This window comes from Prionailurus viverrinus, chromosome D1 (genome assembly GCF_022837055.1).
Source record: "Prionailurus viverrinus isolate Anna chromosome D1, UM_Priviv_1.0, whole genome shotgun sequence".
In the NCBI taxonomy this organism is placed as follows: domain Eukaryota; kingdom Metazoa; phylum Chordata; class Mammalia; order Carnivora; family Felidae; genus Prionailurus; species Prionailurus viverrinus.
Window position 1 is genome coordinate 95,321,666 of NC_062570.1, and position 12,292 is coordinate 95,333,957.

General features: G+C 41.3%; 2 long non-coding RNA genes across 2 annotated transcripts in view; one reads left to right on the top strand and one right to left on the bottom strand.

Annotated features, from left to right (window-relative positions):
* The window catches only part of LOC125147045 (uncharacterized), a 963,150-nt gene that overhangs the window by 522,079 nt on the left and 428,779 nt on the right, over window positions 1–12,292 (bottom strand). The window lies entirely within an intron of this gene.
* LOC125147046 (uncharacterized) lies at window positions 3,663–5,679 on the top strand. The gene is made up of 3 exons (XR_007144978.1): window positions 3,663–3,780; window positions 4,255–4,440; window positions 5,488–5,679. It is a non-coding gene; the product is annotated as an uncharacterized LOC125147046 (long non-coding RNA).

The window sequence follows — 12,292 nt, forward strand, 5'->3', positions numbered from 1 at the left end:
CCATAAATAATATAACATGTTAGGATTGCAGGTGTTCAGTAGAATAGCTGAGCCAAGAGGACAACCAGTGCAAAGGCCTAAAAAGGAAAGCGTGCTTGATGCAAGAACAAAGAAAACACCAGCTAGCATATCTGAAGCACACATGGATGAGGAGGAAAGTGACAGGACAGGAGGTGAGACAGGTCAGTAGTGCCATGAGGTCACTGTTAGGGTTCTGGTTTTCACTCTAAGCAGGTGGGGAGCCACCAAAGAGTCTGGGCAGAGGAGCCACATTATCTGACTTCTGTGTTAAAAGGATCACTCTGGGTGCAGGATGGGATATTATCAAGTCCTGTATCTTCTAGAAGCCGTGCCTGGTACTGCCATCTCAAAGGAGCTGTCTCACCATGGCACTTCTAACCCATTCATGTATTTTACCACCTTTACTGAATATCAGCATTCTTGTAAGAGACAGAAATACAAAATGAGTAGTATCTTGTCATATTTTGCCTCTCCAGCATTCAGAATTGTCTCCTATTTGGGAAAACCTCCTTTATATGAGCGTTTCAGTGTGACAGAGTATCTCATCTTTCCTCCTGTAAAGTTCAGTCAAACATGCCATGTGTAAGCAATGGTAGAGAGGGTGACATTTATATTCTATGCTCATATGTAAAAAGAATAAGCCTCATTGGCTTCTAACTGGAACTCTGACCAAATTCAACCATCTGCTTAGAGAAGACAAATTACCCCCCCCCCCTCCTTCAACTTAAGTTATTTAAGTCAAGCTTAAATGACCTTAAGCTTACTGTTTATTTTTTTTTCACCAAGCTCAAGCATCATTATTTCATTTGCTATCTGATCGTTTCGTATAAGTACTCTGGTTTTCAGTATTTCTTTCTCTTCCTCCTCCTTCTCATCTCTCTGTACAACGGATCAAGGATGAACTGCAAGAAAGAGATTTATGTTCCCAGATAGTTTTCATATTGTCTTGATTTGAGAAAATTATTTCTTGGGTATAGGTCTCTGTCTGACTGTCATCCTTGGACATAGTTGGTCTGCCTGGTCAACGGGCATTCTGCAATGGTATTTACTGAAGTGTGGCAAGATCTGTCTGGTCTTTTGGACATGATGCTAACCCATGATGATGGGGATGATGATGGCTGCTCTGATCTCCTTAGTGTTCCGAGCACTTCTCTATCCCCAGAGGCAACAAGGAAATCTTGACTACTCTCTCCAAAACTGGCTGCAAGATGTGGAACAATATGAGGCTAACCTCAAGTCCCTCCACTTAAGGACTTCCCTTGGACACTCTATTTTCTCATGGTGCCATTTGCAGTGTGTCTGAGTCTTCCAATCTACTGTCTATGCTCAGAGATGGAGTGCTTACCCCCTGTGTTCAGAATTCCCAGAATCATTCTCTCATTCTGTTTGTCTTTCTTTGCTCTCTTCTATTTTTTTTCTCTTTCTCTTTCCCCTCTCTCCCTCCCTCCTTCACCTTCTCTGTCTTTATGGCCTCCTTTTTGTAACATCTTTATGCCCTGTTGTTGTTTTTTTTTTTTTTTTTTTTTTTTTTGTAGCCTTGGTGATTATCCTGTAAACCCAACTGTGGGCATTCACAGAAAAATCCCTTTCTTTCTCTCTCACTAAACCCAGTTTTTATTTTTGTTTATCCACATCAAAAGCACTTGCTCAGTCTCCTTGTGAACTTAGAAACTAGAATCCAAAGTTCAGGGCTGGGTTCTGGTCTGTGTCGTCCCCTCCCAAAATAATCAACGTCTTCACTGCAGTCGCTGGAAAACCAGCCACTGGCAACCAGGGAAACTAAGATTTTTAAAAAAATGTTATTATCCACATACTAATAAGGCTAACAAGTCCCTCCTATCAATACTGACTTTAATAAAAATAAGAAAGAGAATCTATTTGTTGAATGTATTATTAGTTAATAAATTTTCATTAACTTTGTTATAATCTGCATACCAAAGCATGCAATGCTGTGAATATGAAAAATATAGAAAGATTTAAAAAACAAAAACAAAAAACCTGAGGCTAAGAAGCCCTAAATTTGCCCACAGTCACACAGCTAAGGAGTGTTGGAGGTGGCATGATGCTTGAGCAGTGCCTGTATCCTTTTGGAGAGCCATAGTGCCCAGGCTTATTAAAAATCAAAGGCTCTGAGCGGTCAAGTCAGAGGCAGAGTTTCCTGTTTAAATGTATTTAATAGTATTCCCCATATCTTTTACTTTAGAATGGGGATATTAAGTTTAAAGACTGTAGGGGCGGGGGGGGGCAAGTTTCTCCTGCTGCTCATGGTTGCATGGGGGCTAGAAAACAAACAAACTAATGGTGGGACAGTGCTGGACCAACGGCAACAGTATAGTAGGAGATCCATTCACTCAGCAAACGTTTGCAGAGCACATACAGCATCAGTCATTCTACTAAGTGCCAGAAACCTAAAGAGAGAGGCAAGATGCCCTCTGTGTCTGCAAGAAACTTAGTCAAGTGCTTTCTACTTCTGTTGGAGAAATTGGTTCTCAAACTTAAACAGGGGCTTCTTAAAACACAGATTGCTGAGTCCCACCTCCAGAATTCTGACTCTGTAGATCGGGGGCGGGGGGTGGGGGGGTGGGGAAGGGAGGTGTTTGGGCGGGGGGGGGGGGGGGGGGGGAGGGGGGTACCAAAGAATTTGCATCACCAGCAAGCCCCCAGGTGATGCTGGTGCTACAGGTCCCAGGAGCACACTTCAAAAATGACTCTGTTAGAGTAGTCAAGTACTAGCTGTTTCAGGATCCTGGGGAAATACTTTGTTAATTCCCACGATTTCCAGAAAAGAAGAAGTTCAAAATTGTAATCTTGACCTGTTGGCACCGTTATGTCCATGGTAAGATAAGAAAAGCCACAGTTCTTTGTCTTTATGGCCACAAACGTGCTGGCAAATTACATTTATCACTGTCTCTTCACCCTCACAACAAATCAATAATAGATTTGTTGATCAGTAATTGGTGCTCAATTCGAGAGTCTCAGACAGGTCAGGAGTTGACACAGCGCGCATAAATACAAGATGCAAAGCTGGGATTCAAACCTGCCCCTGTTATTCCAGAGACGCGGTACTTTTCATTCTGCCTTACTGCTGAGACCAGTTCATTTGATGGTGGTGGTGGGAGGTGGCGGCATGGGAGACAAGTGGCTTGTTAAGCATCAGGAAGCCCCGATAAATAATTGATTGAACTCCTTCCCTCCCCCCCCCCCCACCTCTTTTCTTCCTGCTCTTGAGGAAAGATTCTCATCTGTTAAAAGACTGAAGCTCAGACAGTGCTGACAGGAGAGAAAAGGTGGCTCTCTATTCCCTGGAGCCTGGGAACATCTTCAACAGCCGCACAGCTTCTGGAACTCGGCTTTCAGCCCCGCCCCCACCTCTCCCTTGGCCCCAGAAATGGAGGTGAAAGGCCACGAAGACCGCGTCACCCTGGCTGCGGGAAGGACTGTGTGTCGGCAGCGCCACCAGCAGGAGAGCAGGAACACAGACCTCCTTCTGTGCTGCCTGCCTAATCCCCCTCTGGAGCTGGTTGTCATGGTGACAAGGGCAAAGCGTGCAGGTGCCTTATTGTGACTGAGACACGTGTGACTCAAATGACGGGAAGAATTAAAGAGGATCTGCAGCCTGCCCGGCAGCTCCAGCAGGAGGGCTCTGAGTCCCGTGGTGCTTTAAGCCGCCGGCTGAGAATTGAGAAGGCTGAGGAAGTCCAGGGCTGAGAGAGGGCCCCGCCCCCACCCCACGTGGCTTTGGCTGGATGGAAGCTGCAGGTGCAGGCCCCAGATTTGTAGGGTCCATTAGAAGAGGTGCCTTCCCAACCTCAGGAGAAGCACCTATGTTGTTCTACTCACTCCCTTCCTCTCCGACCAACCCTTCCCTTTGCAGCAGAAGCTTAGGAATGAGCTAGAAGACAGAACCAAATTAACTCAGTCTTGCTCTATGAAATCAAAGTGACGTGGCAAAAAAAATAGGAAAAGGGCTTGAAAACAGCAAGCATGTTTTCCAGTGTGTGAGTGAGTGTGTGTGTGTGTGTGTGTGTGTGTGTGTGTGTGTGTGTGTGTGTGCTGGGTTTCTCCTTTGAAAAACAGGTTCGAGTTTTCCAACTTTGAGGAGTTCTCATTTCAGTTGGGTTTCAGGGTGGTTTGCAGGGTGGTTAAATGGCGCCCCACTTTTGCATCCCACGGCTCATGGCTTCTCTGCAGCCCTCCTGTGTGCTGAGCTGCCAATCCGTTTGCCCCTCACAGTTCCGACTCTACCCTCCTCTCTCCAGCTCTATCAATGGCAGCAACATGAATATTAATGAGAGGAATTAATACACATTTCCCGGAAAAGGTCAAGGAAAACAGAACCACAAAAGACTGAGCACAATTAGTGTGCTCGGTGTTTGGTAAACATTGTTTCATTAAATCCAGACGATGTAGCACTCAGAGGTAAGCACAACCATATCTCCACTTAACAGATATAGCACTTCAAAAAGCTTAAAGCAGTATGGCCTAAATAAGAGAGCATAGATTCATATTTAGGTCTTTATTGTCACCCAACTTCAGGGTTGTTTTTTTCCTACTACAATGCCACATTGCAATGTCCCTCAAAAAGAAGAAAAAACAACTCTCTTCTTTCCTCTGGTAATTTTAATATTTAACTGGTAAGAGGTAGAGATTGTATGGCTTTTTTGATGCCATGTGTCAGGGCTCTTATCCCAGTCTTTATTATTAATAACCAACATTTGCTGACTAATTTTTACTGTGTCCATTTCATACCCCTATCGCATAGGAAATATGTTAAAGATTTATTGATGGTGTGCAAATTTGGACTTGAGATTATCTGCCCAAGGTCCCACAGCAGCTATAGATAGGTCTAGCCAGGACGTGAACCCAGGAGCAGAACACTTACTCTCTGTGCTGTGCTATGCTATGAGGCAAAGGTCTTACAAGCTTTCCTAGGTATGAAGACAAAAAAGGAAAGAGATGTTGTATACCTTTCCCTAGCTGGTTCCCATGAAAATAAAGCTAAACCAGGTGGGGTTAGGACTTAAACAAGGGCATTTCAAGAAGTGTAAGAGCCCTTCTTGTGCCGCCTTCTATGGATTGTTTTCTTTCGTTTTGTTTGAATTCTGGAATGTTCCCAGCGCCTATTGTTTGGGGTTAGATACTTAGCTACGGGCAACCTAAGTCTGCAACTGAAATGACTTTCACAAAAGCTTTCCTTCCAGGATGTGTTTGATAGAGATCAATGCACTTAATATTCATTTCAGGCTAATTAGCTAAAGCAAGGGTCCCATGAGCAACCACGAGCCAGGAGAAGGGACAATTCTGGACATCTTTGTCTAATTCCTCTTTAAATGCTAATAGCTTTGAGATTATTCTATTAACAGGCAGAATCAGAAAAGGAATAAAAGGGCCTGTTTCATTTAATAAAGGGATCACCAAATGGATCGGAATGTTTGTAACAGCCTGAGTAATTATCTATTCATTTAGGTCAAACTACTGTGGGCATCAGGAAAACATAACTAAGAGCAATCCGATTTATGCACAGCCTGCGGTGGGGCCTCATTACAACACAACCCCTGATCCCTGTACTTCTGAATGCCTGATAGAAGATCAGCTTTACAACAGAGAATGAAGACCTTTTTCCTTGGAGTCCCAGAACTCCAAGTCAAACATTTACGATATGACAAATAAAAGCTATGTTCTAATGCAATACATGTTACATAAACAATGTGTTTGGGCAAAGAAGGAAAGGAGGCTGGGCCTAGACACCAAGTGTCATCTAGAAAACCAGAAAGACTTGTGTTTGAACCCTGGTTTCTCTTTAGTAACCCAAAAACACCCTCCCCCAGGCTGCAAGTTTTGTAGTACTATGACCCTCTCACTATTTGCCTGAACATTAATCAGGTAAATTAAACTCACTGTTTTAGGTCTTTGTTTTTGTTTTTTAACTTACAGAATAAGCATAATCATAGTGTCAAGCTTGCAAAAGTTGCTTTAAGGATTAAATGAGATGCTATATGTGCAAAGAGACTAGATCAGACACAATGTTCAAAAGATGGTTAATAACTATTACCTGGCTTTGTTATAGAGACTGGCTCTGTCAGAGACACCTGAAAGATCCAAGGGTAAAGTGATTAGCTTAAGAATTTAGGCACTGGTTGTTCAAGAAAGATCCATCCAACAAGTAAGTTCTTCCCAAGGATATGGATTATATTCTAGTTAGGTGAGTGATGACATCGGTCAATTTTTAGAGTTTTAATTTTGGCATTCACAGAGATTTTCCAGTCACTTTGTGGGGGAAGAGTTGGTGAGAGCAGCTATGTGCATATTTGTGGGCTAGTTGAACAGGTAGAGATTAGCAAAGGTTGTACAGGCTGTTGTACAGACTGTTGTTGTCACGTGCTCTGCCTTGGCCAGCTGTGGCTGCTGATCACAAGAAGAGCATCTCAAAAATGCAGATTCTGGGTCCTAATCCAGAGCTGCTGAATCAGAATCTCCAAGAGATAATACCAAGGAATATGCCTTTTCTAAAATTTCCACAGGACACCGGGACATATTCTCTGGGCTAGAGTTTGGAAACCTATGTGCTAAGCAAGTGCATGAAACTGAGCCCACTGCAATATCACATTTGTGATGAGGACCTTTCTGAATACATTCTACAAGCCACCTTGCACTCATGTCTCAAGAGGGATATATCTGAGGCCCATTAACATTCACTTCATAAAACACCAAGTGCCTATGTGCCCTATTCCTGCTTTCCTCCACTAATAAGCTATAAGAAAATGGGAAATAAAAGATTGGTTCTTAATGGAGACTTTTTTTCTATCCCATCAGGCCTCCTCCTTGACCCATTTCTTGCCTACAGGTGGGAAAACAGAATATAGCAGGAGCTTTTAAGCAGATATATAAAACACCGAGTTATCATGACCAGCAAGTTAGGTATGACTGACTTCCACTGCAAATGGCCTCTGCAGCCTATTAATAAAGCAACAATTGGACTGAAATTTATTCCAGAAGTTTCAAAGCACTTCATATGGTAAAAAATAAATATATCCAGGGTACAATTACTAGCTCATATATCCTGGTTATATATGTGTGTGTGTGTGTGTGTGTGTGTGTGTGTGTGTGTGTGTGTATATATATATATATATATATATATATATATATATATACACACCCTAGTAATCCTACTATATCCTAGTACAATTACTAGGTTATAAGTCAAGTATATATGTTTAGCTCAAATAAATATTTCCCAAACTTTCCTAAAGTAATTCAACCAATTTATACTCCCCCCAGCATACATGAGTGTTCCAATTCTTCCATATCTTCATCAAAATATGGCCTTTCAGTTTTTTTTAATTTAGCCATTTCAGTTAGTGTTTAATGGGATCTTGTTGTGGTTTTAATGTGCATTTCGTAAGGCATAATCATTTCACATGAAGTATCTATTACAGTGTTTTACTTGTAACTCATCAATTTCACTCCTAAGCCTAGGCCCAAGAATGCATATGTGCACCAAAAGGCATATGTATGCAGCTTTATGTATAGCTAGAAATAACCTAAATCTCCATCAACAAGAAAACAGATAAATAAATTGAGAGTATATATATAATGGAATACATAGAGAGGAAAATAAAAACTACTAAAATATGCAACATCATGGGTTAATCTCACAGATACTACATTGAGGGATTTAAAAAAAAAACAGGCACAAATGAGTATCCACAGTATAATTCCATTTATATTAAGTTCCCAACCATAACAAGTAGAGACAGAAGTTGGAATAGTAGTTAACTCTGGTGGTGGGGAATGTAATCAGGGCAGGCTTCATGGATGCGTGTCTTATAAGGTTCCACACTTAGGAAGGTCCTGTGCTTGGTTTAATGCTCCATTATCACTATTTTTAAATTCATAATATTTTTTGAACAAGGGGCCCCACTTTTTTTTTAATTTTTTTTTAACGTTTATTTATTTTTCAGACAGAGAGAGACAGAGCATGAATGGGGGAGGGTCAGAGAGAGGGAGACACAGAATCCGAAACAAGCTCCAGGCTCTGAGCAGTCAGCACAGAGCCCGACGCGGGGCTCAAACTCACGGACCGTGAGATCATGACCTGAGCCCAAGTCAGGTGCTTAACCGACTGAGCCACCCAGGCGCCCCTGGGCCCCACTTTTTCATTTTGGACTTTGAGCTGTGTGTTATGCACCTGGTCCTTGGTTCACTTGCCTAGAAAAGGGCATAAGGGAGCCTCCTGGGTGCTGGAACAGGATTGTAGTTACACAGGTATACACACATGTCTATTGAGCTATAGATATAAGATTTGTACATTTTACTGCATGTAAGTTATAACTTAGATTAAACTTTAATAAAAATGTGAAAGAATAAATAGAACATACAGCAGCATGAAGAACAAATTCACCAGAATTGCCAGAGGCTCTGGTGCATAACTCTGGGGAGAATTCCAACCATAAGTGACTCTAGCTGTAAGAAGGAGCAGGGGAGTGATGACTGTTAACATACACTAAGCATCTACTGTGTGTCAGGCATTGTGGAAATCACTTTACATGTGCTAAATCATTAAATCTGCACAGTAGGGAAGCCTAGGTGGCTCAGTCGGTTGAGCGTCCAACTTCGGCTCAGGTCATGATCTCACAGCTCCAGAGTTTGAGCCTCACGATGGGCTCTGTGCTGACAGCTCAGAGCCTCGGGTCTGCTTAGGATTCTGTGACTCCACCTCTCTCTGCCCCTCCTTGCTCACACTCTGTCACTCTCTCAAAAATAAATAAACATTAATTTAAAAAAATCTGTACAGCAATCTTGTCAGATAGCATTAGCCTCAATTTATAGGAGGAAAAGCGTTCCAGAAAAGTTAAGTAACTTGTCTAATAATAGACGGTATGTGAATGGCCAAATGGAGTCTCAAACCCAGATCCATCTGTTTTATAGACACATCCTTTCAAAACTATTATGCCACCTCTACTTGCAAAATTCTCCTGATCATGTACTGAGGGAGACAAAAAAGCGGACCATATTCCAAAAATATTTAAATATGACATAACTATTCAGAGGCTGCATGCAATATGGAGAAACCCCTTTCCTGCGCCTGGCAGCATGCTGTGCCCTCCCAGGGCATGAGATCTGATTTTACCTGGTGAACATAAACGCAGGTATTAGTCCTGGAAATACAATTACCCATCTCAAGTACTTGACTCAAGGACTTGGTTCATCCTCTGATTCTATAGCTTGCTGATGGGCCATAAGAAATAAGCATTGTTATATGACCTTCAAAACATGACATATGAGTAGCAAAATAAATGATTCATTTAATGGGTTTAGATATAGAGGACCTTCCCCTGCTTCAGCACTGAGGTCTTATTTATGGCCTGGTCTTAACTGAGTTTCTTTGTGTGTAAGCTTTGAAAAACCATTATGGTCAAAACCTTTCACAGGATTTATTAGAATGCTTTGAAAATTTCTGTGTAGAGAACAGAAGCAGTCAAACTATTATGTCTGTTGCATAAATGCAAAAAAAAATCCCCTTAAACTTCTGAATGTTTGACACTGTGGAAATAATAAGAATGGAAAATAATCTCTACTTAATCTGGTATAAAAATATGCTTATCTAGGGTTTTATGAGCCCTGTACATACTTTTTATCCAATGGATTACTCAATAAACATGTACTGAGCATCTTTATATACAATGTCACTATGCTCAGGATTTTTAAACATATGAGATACACATTTGATCTTCCCAAAGGCAAGTGTAAAGAATATTATATAACATGTGTCCTACCTGCCCCTAGTACAAAAGATGATGTAATAAATTAAAGAATTGTAGCATCAAGAGAAGGGATAATGGGAGAAGCAAGCCCCAGACCTCCTTATTGTCCTCAGGAAAAATTAGTGATTGCCAGAAACATAATGGAATTGCCAAATATAAAATTAACTATATAGTCAGGTGCTTCCTATTATTGTGTTGTTGTTGCTGCTATTGTTTTCTTCCAGGTAGTTTTAGAGACTCCCCATGTCGGTATTTTATCCATGTCTCCCTCTCATCTGTATCTCTAGCTCATTGTGTTTCACTCTCCTCTTTCCTCACCTGGATCAGAAATTAAAGAGATTAAAGAGAAACCCAGAAGGGTGTGAAATAGCAGTGTTCCATCTTAAGACCAAAGACAATGGCACATATGCCTCTTCCAAATATTTTAGTCTCCCTTTGGGTAATAGGGGCATGAAAATTCACAAAATATCAGGTAGAAATGTTTTGGGAATCTGAGGCAAAATCATAGCACTGACCAAACTAGTTGGATGTTGGTTTAAATTCTGATCCCACAGAAGATAAGCTTCTTTCCTGCAAAGCCTTCAAAAATTCCCACCAGCTTTTCACCAATAAGAAGAAAAGACACACTAGGCTCAGGCAAAGGAAGGAAAGAAGAGAGGAAGGAAGGAAGGAAGGAAGGAAGGAAGGAAGGAAGGAAGGAAGAAAGGAAAGAAGGAATGAAGGAAGGAAAGAAGGAAGGAAGGAAGGAAGGAGTGGAGGGAGGGGAAGGGGACAGGGAGGAAGAGAGAGAGGGAGAAAGGTAGCATTGCATGATGTTTCTTCTCATAGTTAAAAAGGAAATATTGAACCATCTTGGTTTAAAAACTAGGCTTTCAAGGGGCACCTGGGTGGCTCAGTTGGTTGAGCATCTGAGTTCAGCTGAGGTCGTAATCTCACACTCCGTGAGTTTGAGCCCTGTGACGGGCTCTGTGCTGACAGCTCAGAGCCTGGAGCCCACTTCAGATTCTGTGTCTCCCCCTCTCTCTGCCCCTCCCTTGCTCATGCTCTGTCTCTCTCTGTATCAAAAATAAATAGAAACATCAATTTTTTTTTAATTAGGCTTTCAAGTTAGAAATGGACATAGTATGGTAACAGAATGGATACAGAAATGGAGATAGTAATAACTAACATTTATTAAGCACATATGATGTACCAGGAACCATTCCAAGCTCTTCATTTTTTAACTCATTTACTCCTCATGACAATCCTGAAAGGTGATACTATAATCGTGGACACTTTAAACATGAGGGAAATGAGGCAAAGATTGCCTAAGTAAAATGTCTAGTCACATCATATGCTTATAAGTAATGAAAGTGAAATTCAAACCCAGGCAGACTGTCTCCAGACCCCTCACTCTGAACCACCATGCTGTTTTATACAAGGCAATGAAACTATGGAAAGTTTTGGAAATAAAACAACAAAACTATAGAAAAACGTATCTCAGATGAAAAATAAGCATCCCAAATGTAGCTGTCTTTACCACATTACCTGGCTACTTCAATTATTGAGGGGTGCCATGACTACTGAGTTTAGAATGAGGTAAGAATCGTGTCAATGGAAATGGTCTAATTATAGATAGGAAAAGTGAGGCTGAAGAAATCAGGTGATTCCTCCAAATCTGTACAGGTAGGATTAGAACCTGGATACTTTAAACTCTTGGACCTATATGCTTTCTATATTGCCACACTAACTTACACAGCTGATTTTAAGGCCTCCTCCTCTGCTCCATTCTCCTGCCATCTCCCAACCACATGGCCTGTCAGCACACATCAACACGCTCACCACAAGGCAAAGACAGAATCTTAGAACCTCAGAGGAGTAATGTCCTTAGATATGACCCAGAAAATCCTTTGTTGTCCAGACTTGTTTTATATAGATGAGAGGACCGAGGCCTAGGAAAACAAAACATTTGTCACAAACTCATATTTATATGGTAGCTAATTGGGAGCTAACTTCTTCCACTTCCTACCACAGTTTCTTTCCAATCTAATACATCATCCTGGATATTCACTTTTACATGTATTAAACCATTCATCACCAATGACATGTGTTGGATCATATGTGGATAATCCCCCACCTTAAATTTTCACATTGAATGCCCAGAAAGTCTCATGAGAAACACATTATGCTTATTTTTTTCTAACTTAGGATCATTAGAATCCCAGATCTAATCACTCCAAACTCAGTGCTATCTCTAATCTGCCATGGCTGTCTCTCCACTCTTTAGCACTACAAGTATTCTCGATCAAATTTACTGGCTCCAGATTTAAGACCATTCAATATTTGTTAGCTACCAACCACACAGTAGTGACATGTACCTCAGGATTTATACCACATTTTCTAAACATGCATTGAGTACCTGCTGTGTAGCTGGGATACTATATATATGTACACATGCATGTGTATATATACTGATACATACATATATACATGTATGTATATGGACATGAACATATAGAAAGAGATGT